This window comes from Tursiops truncatus, chromosome 20 (assembly GCF_011762595.2).
Source record: "Tursiops truncatus isolate mTurTru1 chromosome 20, mTurTru1.mat.Y, whole genome shotgun sequence".
Lineage (NCBI taxonomy): Eukaryota > Metazoa > Chordata > Mammalia > Artiodactyla > Delphinidae > Tursiops > Tursiops truncatus.
In genome coordinates, this window is record NC_047053.1 from 37,458,689 (window position 1) to 37,486,644 (window position 27,956).

A 27,956-nucleotide genomic window follows, 5' to 3' on the forward strand; every position below is an offset into this window, starting at 1 on the left:
CTGTGCTAATGAATATTCCTCAATAGTGTGATGCTGATATTGGCTACTCTCAGCCTCTCTACAGCACCTGCCCCGCTCACCCACCACCTCATACGTACACATAGTCCTGCTTTCTTCTTCCCCAAGAAGCTATTTTCTCTTTCTTTCTTTTGCGTGAGGGTAGGGCATTGATATCCCTTCTTACTACCTCTCATCAGCTTCTCCACATCATTTCCAGGTTTGATGGGAGATCCCCCCTGTCCAAACACTGTGCAAAGACACGAGAAGTAGAGGTCTGCCAGCCTGCTTATTTCCATCCTCAATGCCTAGACCTGGGCAGGTCACCAACCTACTATGCCTACCCCTACCCTTCTTGCTGCCAGGTAGGTGTGCTCCTCTCCCTACCCACCAACCCTAAACAGGGTCATATTTCTCCCTGGGACTATTTCTCTCTGTTGTTAAATATCTCCAACAAGGGGAAGGCCTCTGTGACTCAGCTCTCCACCTTGGTGACTTCCAGCCCTAAATTTTAGAAAGCCCTTCCCAATGTTAACTGTCTACCCCCTTTTCTGTAGTTTAAAACGATTTCCCCGGGCTTCCCTGGCGCAGTGGTTGAGAATCTGCCTACGGATGCAGGGGACACGGGTTCGTGCCCCGGTCCAGGAATATCCCACATGCCGTGGAGCAGCTAGGCCTGTGAGCCATGGCCGCTGGGCCTGCGCGTCCAGAGCCTGTGCTCTGCAAAGGGCGAGGCCACAACATTAAGAGGCCCGCGTACCGCAAAAAAACAAAACAAAACAAAACAAATACATTTCCCCCATTTAGTGCATGTGGAAAGAAGGGAACAGTAAACAGTAAATGGTTGGTATTTGACACTGGAGGGGAAGGGTCTAATGACAGGCAACCCTTCTCTTCGAGCTGAAAGCCTGAAGTCCAGATGTGCATTCTGTCCAGTGGCCTGGCATCCTTGGGGAATACTTGAATCTTTTGAGGGAAAGGTTTTATCTGGTGTCCATTCCTGAGGACAAGGATCTCAGACTCTAAGAGTCTCTCCATATTCATTCCCAGACCCCTCCAAGGGGTAGCGAACGGATTGCTACAGGGAAGAACCCAGCAATAGGTAATACTCTGTCTTGAGCTCGGGTGGCAGCTCTTGTCTGGCACTTATAGGGAGTTGGCAGGGGTGCCAGAGCCTCTCCTGCCACTGGAGTTGACATCAGCTTACCCTTTTGACCTTAGGTCTCATCTCTCAGCAATGCCCCTCTCACCCCTGCAATCCAGACAGCACAAGCAGCAGGCCTAAATAAGCGCCAGGTCTGGGTAAGGTGCTCCCTCCCCCGGTAGGCACATACCTTGAGTTGGAGGTGAAGCAGTTAGGATGGGATGGATGGAAGGACAGAGTAGGTGTTAGAAAGTAGGAAATGTCTCTGGAAGTGGCTGAGCAGTAAGTAAGCTTTGGGCACCTGGGGTACCCTGCCTACCTCTCTGTCAACCTGGATGTCTGATCCCTCAAAGCTGCTGGTCCACTTGGGCGGCTGCAGTCTTGGTTTCTGCCACACGAGGGCACTGCTGACCAATTAAAACTCCTGCCCCTCCGCAGACAGTTTGGGTGAGGGGAGAGGGGGACTCTGCGATCTTTCTCCAAGATAGGGGTCAGAAACACCGCCCAGAGAGCCTGAGACCAGGGGCCCAAGGAGCCAGAAGAATAATTAGTTGTTCTTTCACTTCTTCTTCCTTAAAAATGGCCTGAGACCCTGAATGCTCTTCCCTAGTGGACTGACATGTCACTATATTCCCAGCTGAACCTGGGAAGCCCCCTAGCTCTAGTCACAAAACACCTTGCACATGTGTTTCTCTCCTTCAAGGTGTAGCAGGCTCCAGCTGTCCACCCCACTGTCCCCAGCCTCTAAGACAGTCTCTTTCTGGCCCAGAGGGTGGAGGTATCTGGTTTTTCAGAGAGGAAAAAAAAAAAATCTCTTACAATTGTTTTAAGAGAAGTAGCTCTTAAAGAACTAGCTCTCTTAGGAAAGAGTTTTGGGGAGAGGACTCTCTCAGAGAGACTGAGAGACTAGGAAAGTTCAGTCTTCTATGCCCCCGTCACCTCCCCCAGCACAAACCCGCAGAGCTCAAGATGGTCTGGAGGATGTTTACCACCTGCATGGCTGGAGGACACCCAGGCCACTCTGGGGCGCTGCGACGACAGTAGTTTCAGAAAGCAGGATGGGGAGGGCGGCTGCTCTGACCCTTGATCCTCATGCCGCCCCCGTACTGTGTAATGTCTCTGCTAGGGATCCAAGTGGCCGTGGAGCCCTTATGGGGATGAGGTATCCCATATTTGACCCTCAGTCTCCATGAAGCCCTTCCAGGCTGAACAGGCTAAGGGAGGTGACAGAGGTTCTCCTCCTCCCTCCTACCCCCATGATCGAGGGCCCCTCCCCAGGAGGACAGCTTGATTAAACAGTCGGTGCTGCTGGAATTGCTGCACAGCTGGCGCTCCCCCCAGCACCCCGAGCAGCGCAGCAGTGCAGATTAAAATCTCCAATTAGCGTTAAAGTGAAGTGAGGAGGTACTGAGGCTGCCAAGGAGGCCAGACGGGGGCCCTCGGTCGGCAGATAGCCCCACTACTGCCTGGATTCTGAGTACCACCCTTTTTTTCCTAGCTCTTCTCCCAACATCTCTCAGTGCCTACTAGCTTTGCATTGCTTGGGGCCAGAGGGCTTTAGAGGGGTGGAGGGTGGGGCTGATGCCTTACCTGACAAAATGCTGGGGACACCATAAATGTGGAGGAGCAGAGATGCCCTACTCACAGGCTGCCAGTTTGAGGTGACTTCACACTACTGCTGCTTCTTTTTGCCTAGAGAAAGGGCAAATAGGACAAGTCCCTCCGGATCCTCTTACCTATAAGGTGCTGCCCACACAAATGTACACGCTTGTATATTTTATCCTATTTGACCCATCTGCTCCCACCCAAATTATGGCTCCTTCCTTCATCGCTCCGTTTTTTTCTCAGCTTTCCTGTGGGCAGGGGTAGGTACAGCCTGGCTTGGGAGCACAGCCATGCCCTGCCACCTGGGTCCCAAACAGCTTCTCGTTATCTTCTTTGCAGTTCAGGGAAGAGCAGGGATATGCCAAGAACGGAAGCCTCAGATTCTCCCAACCCCTGAACATCACACCCCCTCTTAAGGGCCCTCTACCATTTATACTTCTACTCCTTCCTTCACCAAGCCCAGAAGGAGGGCAGTATAGCTAGACACACCCTTTGACTTCCCTCTGCCCCTTTAAGGGAAATGGAAGTGGGTACCCAGCTGACTGAACCTACTCACACCTCCAGAAATTAGACACCAGGGCACAGTGCCACCCTCCCAGGCTGGCACATGCTACCCTGGCAGAAGTTCAAATAGCTCCCCCGCCGAATACCCCCACCTCTATGTCTTCCTCTTCTCTCTCCCTCTTTCTTCCTCCCTCTCTCTTTTTTTTCTCAGCTCAAAGCACAGCTGAGCCTTAAAATGGGGGTGGGGAGGACCAAGCTGGGGCAGGGGGGTGGAGAGTTCCAATAGCACGTTTTCACCTGCCATTTAATTGGATGTATTTTTAATTAATGGGACCTCAGGGACCAACATGAGACAATCTGATCTCTGAATAGGGACAGGGGAGGGATTGGGTAAGGGAGGAGGATTGGGCCACTGGGTGCGGTTACCAGGAACCCAGGCCCATCAATCACTGGCCACTTTGCGTTCTGGCATGGAGAATAGCAAGGTGGAGGAGGAGGGGAGGCACTGGGGAGAGGTACCAGGATTTCCCCCCAATGGCCAGGACCTCCAAAAAGGATGGAACTGTACCAGCTGACTCAGTTTGGGGCCCCAAAATTGCAGCCAGGATATTAGGTAAGGCTGTTTTCTTGTTCCCGAGGTTTTGTTTGGTTGAGCTTGTCCCACTGAGTGCTGTAAAATTGTGAAAGGAAGGTGGGGACAGAGCTTTGAGGTCCTTGAAGGGGAGGACAGGAACTAGGGACCGTAGAACCAGAGACTGTGGTGACAGGGAGGAGAAGGGCAGGGTTCAAAGATATTTCTGTGTGTTTAGACATAAAATAAGTGCCGTTGAGATTACATGCAAAACAGCATGCAAATGAGGGCTGGTGCCTTTAGGGTATGAATCATAGACCCTTACTGTTGCAAGGAAGAGAAGCTGGAGCTCATCTTGCCAAACGATTCATTTTACAGATGTGAAAACAGAGACCCAGAGAAGGGAAATCAGTTGAATCCTGCCCTGGAGTTGCTTTTCTTCCTGGATTTGGAGAGTTCCTGGGAACACAGGGAAATGTAAGTACGTAGGGTGTGAGGAGGAAAGTCAAGGGAAGAGGGTAGGCAGAATATTATTCTCTATTGCTTGGAGTCTCGCGTCTCTGGCTCCTAAGTCTTGGAAGCAACTCAGGGGAGTCAGGTGGGTGCATTACTGGGGGAACATTTCCCTTGTACAGCCTGTTCCAGAGGTCATCTCATCCATTCCCTTGTTTCCAAGTAGACAGATCCCCCATAACCTCCCACTCCCATGAGATTTTACCATATTCTAAAAGGTCCACAGGGAAGGAAATACACTAACTTCCCCAGTTCCTTAACCAAGAAATAAATCCCCCAATGGTGACTAAATATTGAGCTTTTTCTGAGATCTTATCACAAGTTTCTCTGCTGCAGTATAAGCTGCTAGAGAAAATTATGCCAAAAAAATGTAGCGAGGAGTGGTCTTGTCCCATGTCTAAGCCAAGAAGAGAGACAGAATTAAAACTCAAGGCTCTGAAAGCTGAGTCAGAAATGCCCCTGTATTCACACGGTGCCATGGCCCAGAGCTCTTAGTCAAGCCCCATCTGGCTCTATGCGGTGTTGGTGCACACTGGAGAGAGGGGCACATTTCCAGCTGTCCCCATCTCCCACCCCCACCTCCTTCACTATTCAGACACTAGAGTTAAGAAAGAATGATGGAGAGAAGTGGCTTGCCCACCAAGTTGCCAAAGATGGCATTTCCTGGCATCTCCTTCCTTCCTCAAAAAATTCAACATTCTTTTTTCTGTGCTTCATGAGACTAAGTTGCGGAAAGCAGTATGGGTAGAAACTTCGTCACACCCTCCAAACCCCCAATACTTATCCTTTACTCCCAGAATTGTCTTCTCCTCTATCTTAGTACACCATTTAATATCCCCAGAGTCCCTAGGGAAGAGCAAGATGCACCTCTCTAAGTGCCCCCAGACTCACCCTGCCCTGTCTTAGACACTCAGGGTCATCTCCTTGGCTACCTAATTCTCTGCCTTTTCTGCTACCAAACAAGATGAGAAGGGCCCCCTTGCATTGCCTCAGGACAGTCTGGATAGACTCCATCTAGCTCCTCCCCTGTTTCCAAGGGCCTGCAGAAGTGGGGGTGGGGGAGGAAAACTGTGCCAGGGAGTTGAAAAGGAAGATTCTCTTGTGGGGGGAGATGGGGGCGAAGCCTGAAAGAGGAGAGAAGTTAGAGAGGGGAAATTTGGAAACTGAGGCCTGTAGTCCCGCCTGTGGGGCTGGCTGCATAACATAAGGCAGGCCGTTCATACTGAGTATTGTTCAGGGGGGTTATTAGATGGCTCCTGTTTCAGAGCTGCTGCTTCTCCTCCGAAACAGAGAGCAGCAGAGGAGGAGCACGCAGTGAAGAAAGAGAGGAGGTGTCAGGCTTTCTCTAGGCCCTCTTTCTCACCCCTTGTCCACCCCTACTCCAAGATTAGAGGTATATTGGAGGGGCTAAAAGGCCCTTAAAGCATTCAATCTAGATTCTTGATGTTTCTCTAAGGAACAAGATCTCCCTCCCCTCAATCCCCACCAGCCCTGCCTCATACTCCCAAGGTTTAGCCAAGGGTATGAGATCTACAGCCCTGGAGTCAGAGCCTGGAGCCTACTCTGGAATCCAGAAGAAACCCTGAGCTTTTGCAGGGAAGGAGGGATAGACTTGAAGTAAGTAGAAGGCAGAGATAGCGGTACCCAGAATCCCATGCGCTCTAGAGAAGAGGGAATTGTTGAGGAGCTCATTGCTGGCCCAGGGTTTAGCTTTTACTCTGATGGGACTCCTTTCCTCCTTCTCCCTCAGTGTGTCCCATTGGTTGGTGAGAGAGCTGGATGTCTGAACCTCCCACCTCAGCACCTCGAAGGTTATCATGCAGATCCCCTCTCTAGCTCCCAGAGCCATGGAAGAAGTGAAGGAAGATATTTCAGAGGTGGCAGCGCCATGATGTCCATCAGTACCCAGGGAGAGAAGCCAAGGAGAAGAAACAGTGCCCAGAGAGGGAGGCAGGAGGAGATGTGTGCTCCTGAAACAGCCTTCTTACCCCATCCCCTCCCCTGCCCCCTCCAACATGCCAACAAGGCTCTGTGCCCAAGTTGTGCCGGCTCTCCTGGCTGGTGATCCTGCTCTGCTGTACAGGCAGCTGGCCCTCTGCTCCAGCACAGAGCGCGTGGTGGGGTCTGTCGCACTTCTTTCTAACTCATCCCAGTGTGTCTGTGGTGCAGATTCCTAGGGATGCAGGAGGGGGCTGTGGCCCTGCGAGTAGGAAGACAGTGGGCTCTGGGGCCCTTTAGGTGCGTATCTTCCTGGCTGGAGTGGCTGTGGGGCGGGAGAAGGCTGCTGGCAGCTCACCTGAGTTCAAGGTTCTGGTGGCTCATAGCAACAGGGGTGGCTCATGAAAACAACCGAGGGGAAGGGGGTCCAGGCCTGTTAGAGCTCTCTTTTACCCCATTTCTCCCCCACTCTGAGCCGTGGATAGAGGTCTCTCATCTGGATTGTGGGGCAAGGAGAGGCCCCAGCTAAGAAAGAAGAGAGGGAAATGGGAGAGAAGATAGCAGGGAAGCTGAGCATTCCCAGGGAGAGGCTTCCCAGTGAGGAAAGGATAGGAGAGACTAGTTACTCTTGCCCCAGTGTATCCATGGGCTGCACAGAGGGTTCTGTGCTGAGGCAGCTCAGTGCTCCTAGGCACCTTTCAGGAAAGGGGCTTTCCAGGCAGACACAGCTACTCCTCCCTACTCTCACTTACCTGCCCGGAGGTCTGGGTACCCAGCTGACACCGCACGACTTAGAAATTAAAAAAAAAAGAAAAGAAAAAGGCACTATTACAGGACCAGAACCTGGAAGGATTACCACTACTTGGTCTCAGTACTCTTTTGCTGGAAACAGAAACCATGATCTTCAAAGGTGCTGATTTTCTCTTCCCTTACAGGTCAGGTAGGCAATGTGCATCTTCTCCTGACTTTCTGAATCAAGGGGATGATAGACTACTGTGTTTGAGGTCATATCAGCAGAACAGGGCCAGAAAGTGGACCAGGAGAATCAGCTGTGCTTCTGACCACAGTCCCAAGGGCCTCCCTGTTTCAGCAAAAGGAAACAGGGATCTCGGATACCAGTGTATCCAGACACATAATAGATATCCTCCTTCTAACCTCAGAGGAGAATAGGAGGGGAGTTCTCGGACAGAGCCTAAGGTTCCATTTGCCTATTTCTATTGCTTTCACCGATGACGGCTCTGCTGTCCAGCTGGGATGAGGGGCCCTCTGCGGGATGCTCCTGGGGATCCAGAGACAGTTCTGATTGGAGGAAGGGACAGACCAGCTGCTCTTCGTGTAGGGAGATGGGATCAGCTCCACTCCCCCAGCTCTCCCTGGCAGCATCAGGAGCCCAGGGGCCCCTGCTGGAACACCCATAATAAAGCCCAATCCTGAACTGAACTGACATATCACCTGGCTCTGGTATAAAAGTGGTGCTGAGGGGGAGCCTGGGTGTACCAGGTGGGGTGTAGGCAGGTGTAGGGAGTTCAGCCCCAGGAGATACAAGGATCACTCCTCAATACCACGTGTTCCTCCTCTTAAACCTTCTCCTCAGTCCCCCTTTTCTTCCACCTCCCTTCAGCTGACTCCACTCCTGGCTACCTCCTGCCCTCCAATCTGAGAAGACATGGTAAGTAGTTGTCTGTTCCCTATACTTTTCTCTTTCTCATTCTCCTCCCCTCCTCCCAACTCCCAGCCAAGAGTTACCCCATTTGACCTCTTCCTACCAGTGAATGCCATCAGGATCTGAACCTGGAATCACCCCCTTCCTCTGAGAATGCCACTCTGGCTCTGAGACTGACTCACCAGTCCTCATCCTCCACATAAGTATAGCCAGGCCAAGACAGGTACGTCCACTGGCACCAAGGCCCCTGACCTGGAGCGAAGGGCAGCCCTAGGGGTACAGTGGGGCTTGGCCCTAAATGCATATATCTCTGTGTATTGGGCACACTGGTTTATTAGTGTTATTTCAGCATTGTGATGCAGAGAGAGTAAGTGTAACAGCTGCTCCTTGCTTGCAGTGTTTATTGTTACCTAGAGACAACCTCCTGGCTTTTTCCCAGCTCCCCCTCCCCCCCCAGCCCAACCCCCTCCCTGCCAACAGTCCTCCTCTCCCCACACTGATGGGAAATTTATAGCTTGCCCATACCATGCCTTTAACTCTCTCCTGTCCATAAGGTAGATGGGCCAAGGGAAGCCAAAGTGAGCTGTGAGCATGCTTAGGCCCTGGCAGGGTAGAATAGTGCGTGGAGGAGGGAAGGAAGGATGGAGGGAGGGAAGACACCTCTTGTTCCCAATCTATGTCTAGACTCAGGCCCCAGTTTCCCTCCTGGCTCTCATGTTGAGAGAAAAGAGCTTTGGACCTAGTCTTGGGATCCCAGCCTCCTCCTCATAAGATTATTCTTTTTCCTCAGATTATTCTCTAAGCTCCTCCCGTTAGGCTGGCTGGTCCTGAGCAAGTACAGCAAGGTAGTATTGAGACGGGAGGAATAAATGCAGAGTGGCAGAAGCCCCAGATCCCTCCTTTCTATAGAGATGTCACATTGCGACAAACAAGAGGCTCTGGCGTGAGGGATGCTGGCCAGACCTCCACAGCTGGGTAGATGTCAAACATGAAGCTGGCTGCTGAGCCTGGTGGGGAAAACTGACCACCTTAACTTCACCCTGAGCCCAGGACTTAGGTCCTGAAAGAGTCCCAGGCCGTCCTCCAAGTTGGTCTCCTTGGTCTGGGTAGGCTACTCTCTCTGCTTTTCTTCCTGGTCCATTTTCTGCTCCTCATCTTTTGGTTTGATACCTTGGGGAAGATCCAAGAGACCAAGGGAACTGAGGCCTCAGTAGTCCTGGGGAAAGAGAAATTCCTCGATCCCCTCCTGACTCAGAACCTTTCATGGAGGGGCACCATGTCATATATTCACCATCCCCACTGGAAACAAGAGAGGAAAAGGGATTGGATTTTAGCAGAAAGGATAGAGTTTAGACACATGGAAAAACTTACTCATGGGATATAAGACTTCAGAATGGACCTACTTCTCTTCAGAGATTTTTCTTTTGCCTGGTATGAGTTTAAGTCTGTGTCCACCCAAGGGGCATTGGAAGAACAAAGGGTATTTTTCTGGGGCTCCTCCAGATGGGGGCCTCAGTGCAGTTTCCTCCTCATTTCTTCTAAATGTAGTATGTGTGGCGGTTAGAGTGTAATGCCAGTGCTGCCGTTTACGAGCTGTGCCACCTAGGTAAGTCGCTTAACCTCTTTTAGCCCTAGTGTCCTTGTCTGTGAAATGCAGATAAACAACCTTTTAAGGTGGTGAAGAGAGTTTAGTGAAATAATGTGTGTAAAGTACCTAGGACAGTGCCTGATACTGAGTAGGTGCTCAGTCAACAGTGGTTGATACAATAGAGTCTATTAATTTTATGGAATCATCAGGGCTGACACCGTGTCAAAGACTCTATGAGTCCCCTGGAATTATAGGCCAAATGTGAGCATGTGCGTGTGGTGGGGAGAATGTCCATAGTTTTACTGATGATTTGGAGCAGGGGGTGGCAGTCTCCTGGAACAGAAGTAGCCCCAATCCTTTGACTCATACTCCCAAAGAAGTCAGTTTCCCCATTCCCATGCCTCCAGCTAGGAGTTCCTTAGGTAGTGTTCTGCCTGGAAGTACAGCTTCATCTAGGGTGGAGCTGGGAGAGACAGCCATTAAGATAGCAACACAGAGGAATTCCCTGGCTGTCCAGTGGTTAGGACTCTGTGCTTCCACTGCAGGGGGCATGGGTTTGATCCCTGGTCAGAGAACTAAGAGCCTACATGCCACATGGTGCAGCCAAAAAAGAAAAAAAACACAAGATAGCAACACAGAGCACTTGCCAAGCACTTTACAGTTTGTCAAGTGCATTTACCTATATTAGCCTTTTAATACCCAGAACATCCCAGTAAAGTGAACTACCATTTATTGACTGCCAGGCATTGTGCTCAGTGTATATATTTTTTTAAGTATGTTTAAAGTCTATAGAGTATTTCATCACCTAGATCTGCTATGATGTATAACGCTCATCCACTATTTTAATCATTTAGACATATTTACTGTTATAAATAATACCATGATGTACATCCTATCCTAAAACTTCATGCATTTTTTTATAGTAAATTCCAAGAAGTGAAATTATTGGGTCAACAGATACAAATATCCCCCCTCCCCATAGGTATGATCACTTTATTGATGTACCATAATAAGAATAATATTTTTTAATCTTCCTCTTTGGAATTCTTCAATGGAAACACATGGGCAGCCCCTTCTTTCTCCTAAACCCAGCAGAAACATTAATAATCTATCATATCCTTTTTAAAAAATTGAGGTAATTGTAGATTCACATGCAGTTGTAAGAAATAATACAGAGAGATCCCTTGTACATTTTGCCCACATTTACCCAGTAGTAACATTTTGTAAAACTATAGTATGACATCACAACCAGAATACTGACATTAGTTCGATCCATATTTCCCCAGTTTTACCTGTGTATGTGTGTATAGTAAGTTCTACGCAATATTGTTACCTGTGTAAGTTCTTACATCTGCCACTACAGTCAAGATACTGAACAGTTCCAACACCACAAGGATTCTTCATGTTGCTCTTTTATAATCACGCCTACATCACCCCCTTCTTAACCCTTGGCAACCACTAATCTATCCTCCACTTCTAAAATTTTTTCTTTCGAAAAATGGAGTCATACACTATGTAACTTTTTAGGATTGGATTTTTTCACTCAGCGTAAGTCTCTGGATATCCACTCAAGTTTTTGAATGTATCAGTAGTTTGTTTCTTTTATTTATTTCATGATATGGATGTACCACAGTTTAACCATTCACCTGTTAAAGAACACTTTGTACACAACATTGTAAGTCAAGTATACGCCAATAAAAAATTTTTTTATAAAAGGAACGCTTTGTGCTCCCACTTTGTACTCGCTAGCAATTAATGAAAGAGCCTGTTTTACTTGGTGTCCTGAGTGTTCCTTAACCCTTCAGGCATGGTACCTATTATTATTTCCATTTCATAGACAGGGAAAATTGAGGCTTATCGTAAATGATTTTCCCACAATCACATGCTGTTAAATGGCAAAGAAGAGCTTGGAACTCAAGACGGTAGGGCTCTTTCTACTACACCAGGCTTTCTCAGACCTTGACGAAGGTTGCTGGGAAGAGGGTATAGGCAGAACCAGAAGAGAGATGTCGGAGGCAGGAAGAGCACTGGAGCAGCCTGGACCACTTCAGGTCCTCACAGCTAACTTTGGTTCATAGGTTAGAAGATCAGTGTCATGAAGCGGGGGGCAATACGGCTTATGCCCTTCAAATTGTTTCCCCTTTGCTGCTTCAAGACTGAAGTGGATGGAGCCCATGAGCAATCTGCCCACAGACCTGGGGCCTAGAATAGGAAAGGGAGGACTCAGCCTTTGGGTGTCCATCAGAGCATAAATGGTCAAGGGTCTCCTTGGAAATGTGAAATTGAGTGTATCTCTGTTGAGGTCTGAGGAAGTTGAGTCCCATGACAAGTGAGCTCTCTATTCTGGGGCGGGGGGCAGTAAGGGAGAAATAGCATTTTAATTTTATTTTAGTGTGGTGGGGAACTATAGGTCATTTACACACACACACACACACACACACACACACACACACACATACACACACCCCTTGGGCAGGCTCAGTGTCTGGGACATGGTTCGGGGAAAGCAAAGTGGAATCAAAAATGGTTTTGCTGCTGCGGCCGCAGGCATGAGTATGCTCAGGCTTCAGAAAAGGCTTGGCTTCGGTGTCCTCCGCTGTGGCAAAAAGAAGGTCTGGTTGGACCCCAATGAGACTAATGAAATTACCAATGCCAACTCCCATCAGCAGATCCGGAAGCTGATCAAAGGTGGGCTGATCATCTGGAAGCCTGTGACAGTCCATTCCTTGAAATACACCTTGGCCCACCGGCAGGGCAGGCACATGGGCATAGGTAAGAGAAAGGGTGCTACCAATGCTCGAATGCCCGAGAAGGTAACCTGGTTGAGGAGGACGAGAATTCTGCGCCCGCTGCTCAGAAAATACCATCACTCTAAGAAGATTGACTGCCACGTGATCACAGCCTGTACCTGAAAGTGAAGGGTAAAGTGTTCAAAAACAAGCGGATTATCATGGAACATATCCACAAGCTGAAGGCAGACAAGGCTCGCAAGAAGCTGCTGGCGGACCAGGCTGAGGCCTGCAGGTCTAAGACCAAGGAAGCCCAAAAGCGCGAAGAGCGGCTCCAGGCCAAGAAGGAGGAAATCGTCAAGGCTCTGTCCAAGGAGGAAGAGACAAAGACATAAAGTTCTCTCCCTCTTCTCTGTTCAGAGTGGCCTCGGCAATTACACAGATCACTCATTCAATAAAAAACAAGCCTTTATCTGCTTAAAAAAAAAGAAAAATGCCAGTTCACACTTAGTCCTCACTTTACCACTGCTCTTTCTCTCCAAATCATGGACAGCTAAGTCAGAAGGAGCTAGAGAAATCATTTGGTCTATCCCCCAGCCTCTGGGCACTGGTAGAAGCTGACAGGTGGAAACCTAGAGTCAGCCCAAACGCTGCCTCTTCTCACCTCCTGCTGGAACTGGATTTTTTACAGTTGATGTTACCATTGCTCCCTTGGCCTATTCTAGTAGCTGTGGTGGACTTATAACAACTTTCTCTGTCTACTTAAAGCTCCAGAACCAGGCTGAGAGCGCATATCACTCTTCTCCATCTTCCATGGCCCATCAGAAATGGTACATCTTCTTCCAATGGTGCCCTCCATCCTTATCCAGTAATTCCAGCCATGGGGGATAAACACTGAGGGCTTCAGAATGTATAGGGAGTACTTTGCATTGTTGAAGCAACCAGAGATGTCCATTCTAAACCTCTTTTTTGGGTGGACTTATTTTTTTTTTTTTTTCTGCTGTGCCTAGGGGCTTGCAGGATCTTAGTTTCCTGACCAGGGATTGAACTAGTGCCCTTGTTTGTGAAAGCATGGAGTCCTAACCACTGGACCGTCAGGAAATTCCCTGGGTGGAAGTTCTTAGACAAAAGGAGATCACTATTTACTGGCTTTTATCCCCTCTGAGATTTCCTGATTGTCAGAGGTCCTGAATGTGGAGACAGCTACCTGCCCTTGAAGCCAAGATGGCGCCTAATCAGGAAACTTCAGGGCCCCTGCCTCTTCCCTTCCCTTGGCTGCCCCTCTACTCCAGGTACCCTCCTCTCCTGCCACCACTCCCTTCCCATCCCTCCTTTCTCTCTCTCTCTCTCAGCAAGTTTTTTATGTGATTACAGGCACTGCATGGTAATTAGTGCTAAACTCATTTGCACAACTACAGTTAATTGGCTACAACAATTAATTAATGTGTTGGAAATTTGGCACTGGAAAAAAAAAGTTTGTCATCAAAAAAAGGGCAAAAATTGTAGAGTGAGATACCCATAAAAATCGAGGGCAGGCTTCAAAAGCCCAGCTGGGCCTCAAACTTCAGGCTGGCCTCAGATGCCTTCCGACTCTCAACTTCAACACATTTTCCTCTTTCATTTTTTCCCTCTTCCTTTCTCTATTTCTCTTCTTGCTCTCTTTTTTTTTTTTTTTACAACTTAAGCAAACTCATTTCCCTGATAAAATATAGCATGACTAATGGCTAGAGCATGTAAAAATCATTGGGAAAATGTCCTTGGAAGACGAATGCATTTTCAGCAGAATAATTAACTTAATTAACAAATTCACATGCATATTCATCAGGCTATTAATGTCTTCTCGGCTCAGCTTGATGAACATTGCGGTAATAACCATCTCATTTACATACTGCATTCTACTGCGATCCAAAACAGACAACATACAGGCGTATACACACACACACACACACACACACACACACACACACACTTGCACCACTACACACAACATGCCTCCGCCTATTTGACTTCCAGGTTGGCTGGGGGAGAGAGAAGGAGAGAGAGAGTGGGGGCTGGGAACCCCCACTGGGTGGTGTGATCTTTAGAGGGTCATGAGTGAGGTGTGCTAAGGATACCGACATGTGAATGTCTGAGAGAACTTTAATTCTCTCCGTCTGCCTCTGTCACTCTCCCTCTGCCTCTTTTTCCTCATTTCCTTTTCTCTGTGTCATTTTCTCCCTTCTTCTCTACCGCCCCCCCCAAACCATGTCTCTCTAGGGAAAAACTTGGTATCCGTGCCAACTTTTTCCCCCCTCCCTTCCTCCTTCTCTCTCCTCCTTCCCCTCTCCCAACTGCTGCCAGCCGGCATCAGCGCCGAATTGCCATCTCCTTCAGCTCTCTGTGGAGCAATCTCAGAGAGCAGTAAGGTGTGACGCGGAGTTCTGCCGGTTTCGCAGCACCGCCTGCGGAAAGAGCGCAGGATGGTGGAGGAAGATTAAGAGAAATCGCGAGCAGGGCTCGGCTGCCATTGGTGTGTGCAAACGCCGAGGAGCAAGGGAGAGGGAGAGCGAGGAGGGGGGGTAGAAAGGGAGGGGGAACCCAGCAGCTGTCGGCCTAATTCTTCTAACACTCTGCTTGTGGTCATATTAGAAAAACAGATTATGCCCCTCGGTGCCACTCACTTATACTTGACATACGTTAATGTTCTATATCTCCATTCTCGGGGCTTGATGACAGAGGACTTCAGGTCTAGGAGGATGGGGGTCTGGGCGGCCAAGGGGCAAAAAAAAGACCCTGCCTCCTCATTCTTCCTGACCCCCCAGCCCCAGCCTGTACCTGATCTTTAGAAAGGAGGCCTGGGCCCAGAATTTGCTTCTGATGCCACCACTTGCCCCTGCTTTTTTCAGCCCTTAGGAGGTGCAGAGGTCAGAGGACACCTGGAAGTCCTTTCCCCTAAAAGTCACTCCCCCTTTAGAGTCTTAACAGGTCATTTTAGAGCCAAGTGTACCAGCTTTGTGGCATCCCCACCCCTAACCTTTCTGTGGGCTCTGCCCCTCAAATCAGAAGATGGGGGTCAGAGAAAGGGCTCTATGAAAGCTGGTGCTCCTTGAGGGGGTTACAGAGAAGCCATGAGCAAAACAAGGCCAGGTTTGTTTCTGGGTTGCTATGGAAACCAGGTTGCCTCCCGGCAGGAAGGGAGGAGTGCCTGAGGCCTTCCTCCTTCCACCAATCCTGAAGGCTATAAAGGCGGAGTTTGCTAAGGCCTGGGTAATAGGGCTGGTCTTGGAGGACACACCAACCATTCCCCAGAAGCCCAGCCTGCCAGTCTATAGCCCTTCGACCCCCACCCTCCCTACTCTCTCACCCCAATATTCAGTCAAAGGAGGCTTTTCCTCTAGGTGCCTTGTCATCTATGGAGACCTGTTGCTTAGCAACCACTAGTGCCTTCTTCCTAATAACTCGCAGAGACTGAGAGATATAATATCTGTCTCTATATTCAGTTTCCCTCCCTTGTCTATTTATATTTAATAGCCGAAGCCCTGTCTTGGGTTCCCTTGGCATCTGTTTTAGAAGGAATAAGCTGCAGCCTTATAAAGTTACACCCTAGGAAGAATTTCCAAACAGGGAAGAGTTGGAGAAAAGACTGGAGTAGGTAGGGAAGCTGTGGAATCATATTCTCTTAAGTATAGGTAGAGGAAAAAAACTAGTATTTAGAACTTGGAATGTGGGGAAGGATTCCCCAAAGGGATTCCCAAGGGTCCACTCAGGACCTGGAATGGATGCCAACAGAGCTGCTTCCTGGCCTGGCATTTTCCTCTCCCCACACCCTGCCCCGTCCCTCCGTCCTCACCACTTCCGGTCTAGGGCGCTCTCATATTTCCGTATATGGTAGGCTCACCCCTCTGGGGATGTCCAGTTTTCTAATGTCTGGATGAGACTTTAGAAAGGGGGGTTCTGTGTCGATGTGTGTTCAACAAGGCCTGGGTTTTTCAGGGAAGGAGTTCTGAGCTCTCTACTAGAAAACCTCAGACTTGACCTGGCAGTGGAGGTGGTACAATAATCAACAAAAATGAGGAGCAAGGAAGGCCCAAGAGTAGCCTAATGGCTGCACGTAGAGTCAGGAGACCTGGGTTCCGGTCCCCTCTCCTTACTCTCCTGTGATCCAAGTTATTCACTTAATCTTTGAAACTCCTTGTTGCTTTATTTACAGGTGAATAATAATAATGTTTACCTCCCTGGACTTTAGCAGGATCAATTAAAGTAATATGTGAAAGAAAACACCTTGGAAGCCATCCAATTTAACTAAAATATTATTTTAAGGTTTGGCAAAGGTCTGACTGCTGGGAAGAGAGAAGCATCATGAATCCAGCCTGGCCCCGGGCTTAGGAACGTCATTAGTTTGTTAGCCAGAAAAGTGTGATTCTTTGCCCTCTTGTCAGTGGGGTAGGGAACTTTAAATCAAAATCAAACACAAAGCTATATGGGAGAGTAGCATGCAGTGCCCCTACCCTCCCCACCTCCATTCCCAGCCTCTGACCTCTAGTTCTTCCTGCCGATTCCCCGTCCTGACCCTCCACCTTCTCCCCAGTCAGCACCTTCACTGCCATTGTACTCACTTTCAGACTGTACAGTTTCACCCTCTGTACCCCCCTCCTCGGCACCTCCCCCAACCCGAGCCTTCTGTGGGAGACAGATGGGGTGTCTGCAATGGAAAAGGCTCTGGGCTCTACGCCGCCTTGGGTGGGCAGCCCCCCTCCTCATCTCCCCACTGCTCCCTCTCACTACCTAAGACCCTCAGATTCACCCCAGGCAGCTTTGAGAGCTGCTGAGGATTCCAACTGCCTTCTCAGACGCAGCCCCAGAAGCACAGCCAGAATGCCATCTTTTTCCAAGACCTAACCCCAGCCCCTCTTCATGGAAGACCAATGCAAAGGAAGAAGGAGTTTGGGGGATGGTAGAGCTCTATGTAAAGGGACTAAAGTGGGGAGGCCCAGAGTCCCTCACTGACCACTGGAAGGCTGGGGTTTGGGGCCTGAGGTGACAGAGGAGGCTAAGCCTAGGCAGTTCCTTTGTTCCAGAAATCTGGGGTCCCTGGAGGGAGGCTCAGCTTAGGGAGGGAGCTAACATTACAGAGCGCCACTGTGAGCCAGGCACAATGCCAGAGCCTTTCCATACCTGTACTCACAGCTAGCAGGTGAAGAGTCAGGGCAAATAGGTGTCTCACCAGCTCGCAGCATCTCCCAGCACAGTTGAGCACCTCGTCCTTTGGTTCTGTGATGTCACTGCCGTTCTCCTACCACTCTAGCTGCTCTTTCTCTGCCTCCTTTGCAAGCTCATCCTCAGCTCCCTAGACTCAGCCAAGTCCCCTGATTATATACTTTCATGGTACTATATAGTCTTCTTTCATAACATTTAGTGCAGTTATTTCATACTTATTTGTGCAGTCATTTGAATAATGATCCTATTTCCCTCACCAGATGGAAAGTTCCACAAGGACAGTGACCATGTCTGTCTGTGTTCACCAGTGTGCTCCCAGTGCCCAGCACAGTGCCTAGTATAAAGCAGCTCTTTGGAAAATATTTGTTGAGTGAATGAAAAAATGACAGAAGGACATCTCTCTGGCCTAAACTCAGCTTAGTAGCCACACCCCCACCCCAGTGTTGACTCATCTGCAATGTGTGGAACAGGGAACAAGGTGCCTGGGAGGCCAGGCCACTTCATTTTCCCTGGAAAAAGCTATCAGGACAGGACAGGCCAAGTCCCAGGATATGGGGCCCTTGCCCTGCCCAAGCCTGGTCCTGCCTGTCTGCCCTCCAGCTTCTCCAGGGATTGAGAGAATTCAAAGTCCCAACAATGTCTCCCCATGTTGGGGCCTGAAATCACTCGTGAGCTGGAAGGGAGGAGTTCCACTGGGGAAGGGTGCTCTGCATAAAACCCCCCTTTTCTGCCTTACTGCCTTAGGTGAGACTGCAGAGACTATCTGCTATCACCCCTCTGTTTGCTTCTGTCTCTTCCCCTGGGCTTCAAGGAAGAAGATGGTTTGACCAAGTGGGAGGGCTGGATGGTAAGAGCAGGATAGTCCGCTTGTTCCTTGAAATCTCTTGGGGGCTGGTGATGAGCTTCGGCCAGGTGATTGGAGCAGAGGAACACAGAATCCAGCGGCCTCAAGTCCTTTGGAGCTGAACTCTCTAGACCCTGGGAAGCAGGGGTGGACAAAATGACCTCTAGGAGTGGCCAGGCTTCAGTCCAGCGCTTTATCTGACCTCTTTGCTGCCCTTGCCATCTAACCTCAAATAACATTCCCGAGTCTGCAGAAAGTTCGAGTTAGGCCAGGCCCAGCCGCCCTTTGCTCTCCCTGGCCACTCCTCATTCTAGCCAACCACCCAGCCCAGAGCATCTCTCCCACCCAGCTCAGGACCAATACCCAGTGCTCATGGCAGCCTCTCACCCAGCCCCCTTATCCTGACAGTGCCCCTCAGCACCTAGGCACCCGGGGTCATGGATCTGGAAGCCATTCTAGGCAGTGTTGTTCTCTCTGACCCCACCTGTTCTCTGGGCCCCTAATGAAGTAGGACAACTCAGGCTATGGGCCAAGTCCTTGTGTCCTCATCAAAAGCAACATCTGTCCCCTCCAGGAAGATAACCCTGTGGAGAGGGGGGTGAGACAGGCACAGGGTAGGAACCACCATCCTTCCCGGGCCCTCCCTCCAGATTCCACTGCAGGCACAGATTGAGGGTGAGGGCCAAGACAGCCGCAGAGTATTACACTCACATGTGCCCTGCACAGGCCTTCATGTCTCTGAGCCTCTGCATATGAGGGCCCCTCCTTGACTCACCCAGCTACCTGGGCTGCCGCTGCCGCCAAGCCAGCCTTCTTTTATTCATGCGTTGTTTTATTGCTGGCAAGTGCTGCTGTTGGAGGCGTTCTTGCCAAATCCATCCCAACATCTTGGCCTGGCATCAGGGCAGCATGCTAATGTGGAAATTTAAAGAGCCGCTCGGCTTTAAATCAGAATTTTAAATGAGCAGCAGTGATCCAGAGGGACCCGGGCAAAATCGAACAGTATCTGATCCACCCTTCCTACACCCACGCCCATAGCATCACCCCACTTCCTCCCACCTCTCCCCTTGACTTGGACACTAGGTGTGGGAGTGGCATGGGGCACACTAGGGGAAGAAGGAATTGGTGCAGGATGGAGTCATCCAGGCCAGTAAGCAACTAGAACCCCCCACTCAGGACCAGGGAGGGATCCACTGCTTGCTGTCATGGGCAAATGGAGGCAGGGGACCTCTACACAAGGGGGACGGTGAAACTGACATTCCCACTTCCCGTTTTACCAGAAAACAAGAAAAGAAGTCCCAGAGCAGAGAAAAGGTAGAATTCCATGAAGACACTCACATGCCACATATACTTGTGCACACTGGGATATGTACACACAGCTGTGTATGCAGGTCAGAATGCTTCCTGAGTCCCCCTGTAGCATGTATACACGCACCTTGTACATCACTCATACATGGAGAAGAATTATTCACATGTGCAGGTCAGTCTTTCTTCTCATATCCAGACCACTGTCCTAACCAGAGCAAGTTGGTTTCTGCAAGGTGCTAGCCAGAGCTGTGCCTCAGGTTTTTCCACGAATCCTAATGCACCAACGTTCCCCAGCTCCCGGCAGCTACCTTGAGTCAGCCCGGATCAACTCTGCCAGGATGGCGTAGGGGGCTCATCCTGTGTACCTGTCATGGCTACAGTGTGGTGCCTTCTCCAGTGGCCATCAGGTGACAGGCTCAGACATCTCATCTGAGAGAGGTTCTGGGCATAGCCTTGGTTTCAGAGAGAAGAGGGGGCTAATGGCAGGTGAGAGAGGCAGAGCCTGTGCCTTTCTGTGACTCGCCTTCCTCCTTACCTGTTTCCCCTCATTATCAGAAAAACTCGATTGAGCGTCTACCCTCAGGGAGACACCGGGCTTAGTTTAGCACAGTGCCTCATAATTTTCTGGACGGGGTTGATGACAGCCCCAGAATCTGGATGTGCTGTCCCCATTGGAGGATCCATAAGGACTCGCATGGTAACCTCAACCTTATCCATCTTAGGCTGCTAGGCCAAGTGATGCTCCCTGACCTTCCCCAGGATTCCCCCTCCCTAAAAGAAGGAGGCAGCTCTTCTGTGGGCTGGTGTGGCTGCCAGCCAAGAGGCTTGGGGCAGGCCTGGGGCATGCAGCTGGCACCTGCCCCCCAGATCCCCAAGGAGCACCCTCCTCCCTCACTCCATAGCCCCATTTAGATGGCCCCTGGGCTACCGGGAGACAGAGCTCACCGCTCCCCATTCTCAGAGAAAACCTCGAGCTGGAAAGCCCATCAACTCCCTTTCCACTACAACATGCTCCAAGAACCTCCATCCAGATTAGATATACTAAAGACACACCAGGTACTTTTTCCAGACAGGACCAAACAACACAGTAGGGGTTGGGCTGGGGCTAGGTAAGGGGCTTTGAGGGGTGAGGCCTGGGCTGGAATCATGGGAGAAGTTGCTGAGGGCAAGAGATGGTTGAGGAAGAAGAACTCAATGGGAGTGAGACAGGACAGGGGGACATGAAGGGAAGGGGCTGAGTGAATCTGCCTCCCTCATCTAATTAACAACATGCAAATAATATGCAAATAATCCCCTCTTTGTTTAGAGACCACAGGGCCTGTGCTTTTTGGAAGTGGGCTACTGAGGAACCACCAGGCAGTGTCTCTGAGACCCTCAGATATGGGACACCCAGGCTCAAGAGAGGCCAGAGTGTGGCCATCTGGTTCTAGCTTATTCCCCGGATGGACTCTCTCTATGGGCCTCAATTTTCCTATGTGTGAAATGGCAGGACTGGACAGGATGGTCTCTAAGGCTTCTGTCCATAACTGACAGTCTAGGATTCTCTGATTGGGGACCCAGTGCCAGCCCAGGGCAGACAGCTTGATTCCATTCAGGGGTGGAAGCTACTCGGCTCTCTTGCCCCTGCCTCCCACCTCAGCAGTTCTGTCATGCCACCCCCCACATCCCCATGCACCTGCCATTCCAAACGTGGGGAGTTTCCTGAAGACAGTGTTTTCTCTTACTCTGTGCCTTTACCCACACTGTTTCCTCTGTTTGGAATGCCCTTCCTGCTTTAGCCCCTCACCTGGCTAACTTCTTCTCCAACTACAACAGCCTTACCTACCTTACCCTTCCACCCTCTGGGCATCCCTGTGCACTGTCTACTTCTCTCATTTCCCACTAGACTGTGAACTCCTAGAGGGCAGGCACTGGGTTTTGTTCAAGATGGAATTTCCAATGTAAATGTATTGGTTTCCCCAGGTTGCTGTAACAAATTCCCCCAACCTTGGTGACTTATAACAGAAATTTATTGTCTCACATTTCTGGAGGCCAGTAGTTCATCAGTTTCACTGGGCCCAAATCAAGGTGTCAGCAGGACTGTGCTCCCTCTAGAGGCTCTAAGGGAGAATCTGTTCTTTCAGCTTCTAGTGGCTGCTGGGCATTCTTTGGTTGTGGGCACATCACTCCAATTTCTGCCTCTGTCTTCACGTCGCCTTCTCCTCTTCTGTGTGTGTATAATCTCCCCTGCCTCTCTCTTATAATGACACCTGTGGCATTTAGAGCCCACCCAGATGATCCAGGATATTCTATCTCAAGATTCTTAACTTAATCACATCTGCAAAGGCCCTTTTTGCAGATAAGGTAACATTCACAGGTTCCAGGGATCAGGATGTGGACATTTAGACTACCAAAAGAAGCAAAGACATCTTTAAATTTACCTTTTGATAAGCATTTGCCATGTGCCAAACACCATATATACATTTTTCTCATTGCATTTAAGTCTCACAGTAAAGGTATTATGAAAGGTAGATATTAATGCCTCTACTCTACAGATAAAGAAACTGAATAAGGCTCAGGGAGATTGAGCCACCTGCCCAAACTCACATAGCTGATGAGTGTCAGAGCAGGATTTAAAACCAGATGAGCTTGGGTCCAAAGCCAGCATGATTTTTGCCTCACCAACAGCCTCAGAGCCTACCTCAGGCCCTGGCACAAATTTCTTACCTGAATAGATGTGCCGAAAGAGAAAGATAGGTGGACAAGAGACAGGAAGATGAGGCCCAGCCTGCCTAATGATATTGACTCAGGTTTTCTTTTGCCAAAGACCCCTTACCACTTCTTTAATCCTCCCCCATCACCCTTGACCCCCTTTTTCAGAAGACTGGAATCTCCCCCAGTTTGTAGCCCCCTGCCAACTACTACTGCCCAGAGGAGTGGCACAGTGCCTGGACTTCAGGCAGGAGATATCAAATCACAGAACCAGAGGGAACTCCGGAGGTCACCGCTTCTAGCCCTCTGCCCACATACAGGCCTGCACATGAGGACAGGACAGACAGGGTCAGGGTAGTGGGCAGCAGAAGGGAGAAGTAGCCATCTCTTATCTCAGCTACCCTTTCTCCCCACTTCTTACACGATTTGTGTTGGGAAGTCCTCACTCAAGCCTAACCTTCCAAACATCATGCTGTAATGAAAACTGGCCAGCGTAAGAAGTCATGTAAATCGGTCCTAGATTGTCCAAAACATAACACGAGATTTTGGCTAAGTCCCTTCACCTCTCTGGGCCTCTAATTCTTCATCTTTAAAATGGGATCGATAATGATAATAATACCATCTCACAGGGCTGGTGGGGGTATAATAACAGGAAAGAAGCAGCTAACCCATAGCCTGGAGCAAGGCAGGTGCTGTGAGACTATTTTGTAACAGCCCCTCAGCCCTCCAGCCGAAGCCCTTCATCCTGGGTAACACCGGGCTTTCTTTGCTCACCTCAGCCAGTCTGGTCTGCCTTGCGCGCTAGACTGTGAACTCCTCTTGGCAGGACCTCGCTCAATTTTTAATCACTGCCCATTCCCCTCCCCAGTCTAGCCCTTGCTTGGGCGCGTAGGCTCAATCTACATTTGATAAACAAACGAGTGAGGGTATGAGTCAGACCCCCAAATCCCGAGAGGCACAGAGCCTGACTCCCACCACTAAGGGCACGCCCCTTTCCCCTGGGGTCCAGGAGGCGGTGGCGGCGGCAAGGAAAGAGGCGCTGCAGCTTTAAGATTTCTCTTGGGCGTCCCGGTTGCCAAGGCGCGGTTGCCAGGGGCCTGCGCGGTGCTGCGTTCGGCCTCCGCGCGCCGACTCCGGGCTTCCTCCGCCGCCGCCGCCGCCGCCGCCGCCGCCGCCGCCGCCGCCGCCGCCGCCGCCGCCGCCGCCGCCGCCGCCGCCGCCGCCGCCGCCGCCACGGGTTCGGCTCCTCCGAACCGTCTGGCGGACTTGGCACCGGCCCCGGCTCTTCAGTGCCCCCGCGGTGCGTGGCAGGCTGCGGCTTCATTATCCTGATTGATTCCTCCTGCTCCCCGACACCGTGGGGGCCCCGGCCAAGGAAGGGGGGGGCCGAGGCCGCATCTGCGGGCCCCTTCCCCGGCCTTTGCCCCCAGTCGCTCCTCGGGCTGCCGGGTGTTCGGTGCCGTGCTGCGGCAGGCCAGGCAGAGCGGGTAGGGAGAGCCGGCCGGCCTTTGCCCCCGGTGGGCGGGGAGGGCCCCAAGGAGGAGCGGAGCTGAGGCCGGCTCTGAACTCCGTCCCAAGGGCCCAAGATGCCCTCCCTGGGCCAAGAACACCGCCGGCCTCGGGCCTGCCTTCAGCAAAAGTTTTGCCCCTTCCACAGGAGGGTACGGATGGTTTGGGGTGGGGAGGGAGCACAGTGATGGACTGAGAAATTCGGTGCAACAAGCCTTGGCAAAATGGGGAATGTGACATCTTTGAGGAGAACTGATCACATGGGCCAAGACAGGGTGGCACATGTCTTATCAGATGCTTCCCTGGGTGCCTTAAGTACAGTTCTTAGGGGAAGTAGGGACAGCGTCTGCTCAAACAACACAGGACATGGCAAGGATCTGCGCTCAAAGGAAGGCCAGGGGCCTCTAGAGAACCTGTCCCCACATCTAGCAGGGGTGGTCTGGCCATGAAATCCTGGCCCCCAGGAAACCAAGTGCTGAGGGGAGGCCTCAGTGGAAAGAGCATCTGGGGCCAGACCTGAGATTAGAGGCTCTTCTTAGGTCAGTTACTTGGTTTGTGACTTGGGCAAGTGACTTTACGTTTCTTAGCCTTGGTTTATTCATCTGTCAAATGGGGTTAAGACTCCCCTGACAGTTGTCAATAGCTGAATGGGATAATATGTTGATGGCAGGACCCTGCCTAAATTCTGGCCAGAAAGAGAAAGGGAGATGAGGGGCTGGCTTCCATCCCTGCTGCTGTGCTGGGTGGATCCCTGCTCTCTCCTTGAAGGAGGTTAAGTCTCCATATGCTTACATCCCTTTTTAATTGGAGGAAGACCTGGAACCTTCCAGCCAGAGCTGCTTCCTTGTCAGGGTAAAGGGACAAAACTCTCCACCTCATTGGTATGGCATGGACTTAACTTCTACCCTCCTTCATTCCTTCCTTCCTCCCTCCCTCCCTCCCTTCCTTCCTTCCTCCCTCCCTTTTTCTTTTCTTTTTTCTTTTTTCCATTTGCCAGTTTATTATAAAGATTGCAAAAGAACAGCAGACAGCAGATGAAGGGGTACACAGGGCAAGGTCCAGAAGGATCCTCATGGAACTGGGGTGCACCACCTTCCCAGCACATGATACATTCACCAGCCCAGAAGCTTATCAAATCTTGTTGTTCAAGAGTTCTCATAGGGCTTCCCTGGTGGCGCAGTGGTTGAGAGTCCACCTGCTGATGCAGGGGACGCGGGTTCGTGCCCCGGTCCGGGAGGATCCCACATGCCACGAAGTGGCTGGGCCTGTGAGCCACGGCCACTGAGCCTGAGCGTCCGGAACCTGCGCTCCGCAGCGGGAGAGGCCACAACAGTGAGAGGCCCGCGTACCGCAAAAAAAAAAAAAAAAAAGAGTTCTCCTAGAGCTTAATCTGGCATAGACTTAATTTCTAATTCACATCAGGTTCTCCATGCCTCTCTCCATGGGGCCTCTCTTCCTACAAGCCATGACAGTCTCCCTCTAGTGCCTGGGCCCTGTCCTTTCCAAGGGCCAAACGTGGACTATTTCTTATATACGCTTAGGCTTTTTGGCTAACTCCAACCTTCAGCTTTCCTCAGCCCTGGGAGAGAGAAAGCTGGTGAAGGATTTGAGGCCAGTTTTTCCAGTGATAGTGGGGTTTGCGAACCTGATCTGGGCCACTCTGGCAACTCAGTGTCTTATCTCTGGGCGTGTTTCCTCATGGGTGAGTTCATTCATTTATTCTTCCAGTCTGTATTTCCTGGGTGACCACACTGGTGCACCCAGCAGGTGGGAGTTTGGGAATAACACAGAGTGGGTGGGAAGACCTTTACCCTGAAGCCACTGATCCGGGGGCAAAACAGACAGACACACATGTCAGCCTCTCTAATACAAGGGTATTTACTTCAGGAGGATCCCCCAGATTATAGAACGTTCCGCAGTGTCGTGATGCTTCCGCCTTCCTTCCTGAACACAGCAGCCTCTTGCCCTGGACTCTTGAGCCAGAAGCTAATTGCTTTCCTGTGGGAAAAGGCAGAGCCTAGAATTTGAGCCTGGAGCTTTTGTTTATTCTGTTTTGTTGGAATTATCTGTTTCTGTAACAATCATGCATTACTTTCATATTCAAGGTAAAAACACAATAAAAACATTCCCAATTTGGGAAAAAAGATGTCAGGGAGGGAGGATTTCTTTCCCCTCTGGTCACCAGACGTATCTAGGCATGCCAGGCCGTCCAGGGCCCTTGATCAATGTGGCCCTGTGAGCAGCTGCCTGAGTCTACCTACTGACCCTGCTTCCCACCTGCTCCTGGCTGGCCTGCTCCATCCTCAGCGTTTATAGGCCTGGGCTCCACTTCCTATTAATACAAACCACGTGAGACCCTTGCTGTGGTGTCTCTAGGCAGAAGAGGGAGCCACAGCCGCCTAGTGGCTACCAGGGAGACTGGCAGGAAGGGGCATCTCCGCTAGGCGTCTCCTGGGAAACAGCAAGCTCCCCAGAGCAGGGACACTGGGAAGTAGAATCCTGCCTCTGTGTGTTTGTATGTGTGTTGGGGCCGGAGGTGGAGTTAAGAAACCCTCACCCAACCCCCTCTGCTCTTCACTCTTCAGGGAAAGCATCTCTCAGCATCTCTCCTTACTCCCTCCCCAAACTCCAGCCCCTCCCCAGAAACATGTGGGTTCTGCTGGACAAGTGACCCAGAAAACACCCCTTCAGACTCATGATGCGGGTGGGGAAATCAGGGGACTGAGAGCCAGAGGCCCACATCCTCGGCTGCCTGCCTCACCCTGTGGCCCCGGTCAGTTGCGCCCCCTTTCTGAGTCGTGGGTTCCTCCTCTGTAAAATGAGGGCGCTAGGTGAGACTTCCCCATCATTCTTAGCCCCCCGCATTGGAGCTCCTCCACAAGGCCCGAGAATGCAGTGAGGACATTCTAGGCCGTTCTTTCCTGCCTTTGGAGCAGGTACCTGATAGGAGCTAATGATTCCTTGTGTGACCTTGACTGGTCACTTAAACCAGCCTGGGCCCTTCATCGGCACGTTTATTTATTCTAGTATTTGTGGGTGCTTAACGAGAGTAGTCTACACTGAGACGGTCCAGAAATGGCCCAGATTTTCATGAAAAGGCATCTCAGCTTCCCATGGCGTCCTGCACCAGAGACCAGCTGCATGCTATATTCCTTCCATGATTACCCCCTTGACACGGAGCTGGAGGGCGCTGGAACCTTCTCCTTCCTTAGTGCCCGAAGTCAGCCAAGGGGAGAATCCATGGTACCCCCTGGGGAATAGAGATGGTGGCAGTGTCCCTGCACCCTTCCCCTCTCTCACACCCACCTGGTTCCCTTTGCCCTCCCATGCTCTTGAGGGACCAAGCCCCCCTCCCAGTCCAGTCTACCCCTCGCCAATAAAAGATGGGATGCCGGGATTGAGGACAGGAGCCCTTTGGAATCCGCAGGCAGAGGTCAGAGATGCTGCAATAGAAGCAGGTGTCTCTCTCCCAGCTGGATTGCCGCTCCTCCTGGCCTCGCTTCCGGGAGATCCCCTTCCTCAAGAGACCTTACCTTTCGGGCAGGGAGGGGAGTGCTGAGAGAGAACTCCATGCAGGCGATAACTCCCACAACTCTTGAAAGAGACAGAGGAGCTCCAGGAAGGAAGAGGGCTGGGGGCGCTGCAGAGACCCAGGGGCCCAGGCCTCCTTTGGGTGTCCTCTTAGGAGGAGATTCTGACTGGCCCTCCTGGCCTGACCTGACCCTGTGGCTTCTCAGCCCTGTGTCTGCCCTGAGGGAGGGGCCAGGGAGTTGGAGGTGGGAGAGAAGAATGGGGTTGGGGGCAGGGGAGCGAGGAGGGGAAGCAGCAGAAGTGGGGAGGGAGGGTGTTGGTCTGGATTCTGACTGTCGCCTTTATTGGGCACCTACTGTGTGCCAGGCGACGGGCTCTGTCCCAGTTTTACCTGGATAGTCTCATCCAGTTCTCACCCTCACAGAAAGCTCTGTGCCACAGGAGGAAACTGAGACTCAGAGGTGTTATGTAACTTGCCCAAGGTCACACAGCTCATCAGCAGTGAAGCCAAGATCCTAGCCCAGGTCTGTCGGCCTCCAGTGGGCTCTCCCTGCTGCCAGAAAGTCCTCCTCCTGGAAAAGCAGGTCTGGGGTTGGGGTTTTCAGTCAGAGCTCATCAGGATCCC

At 51.0% G+C, this 27,956-nt stretch overlaps 1 pseudogene; it reads left to right on the top strand.

The window, feature by feature from the left end:
• The first annotated feature begins 217 nt into the window (after positions 1-217).
• LOC109548259 (large ribosomal subunit protein eL19-like) lies at positions 218-27,613 on the top strand (annotated as a pseudogene).
• The last annotated feature ends 343 nt before the right edge of the window (positions 27,614-27,956 follow it).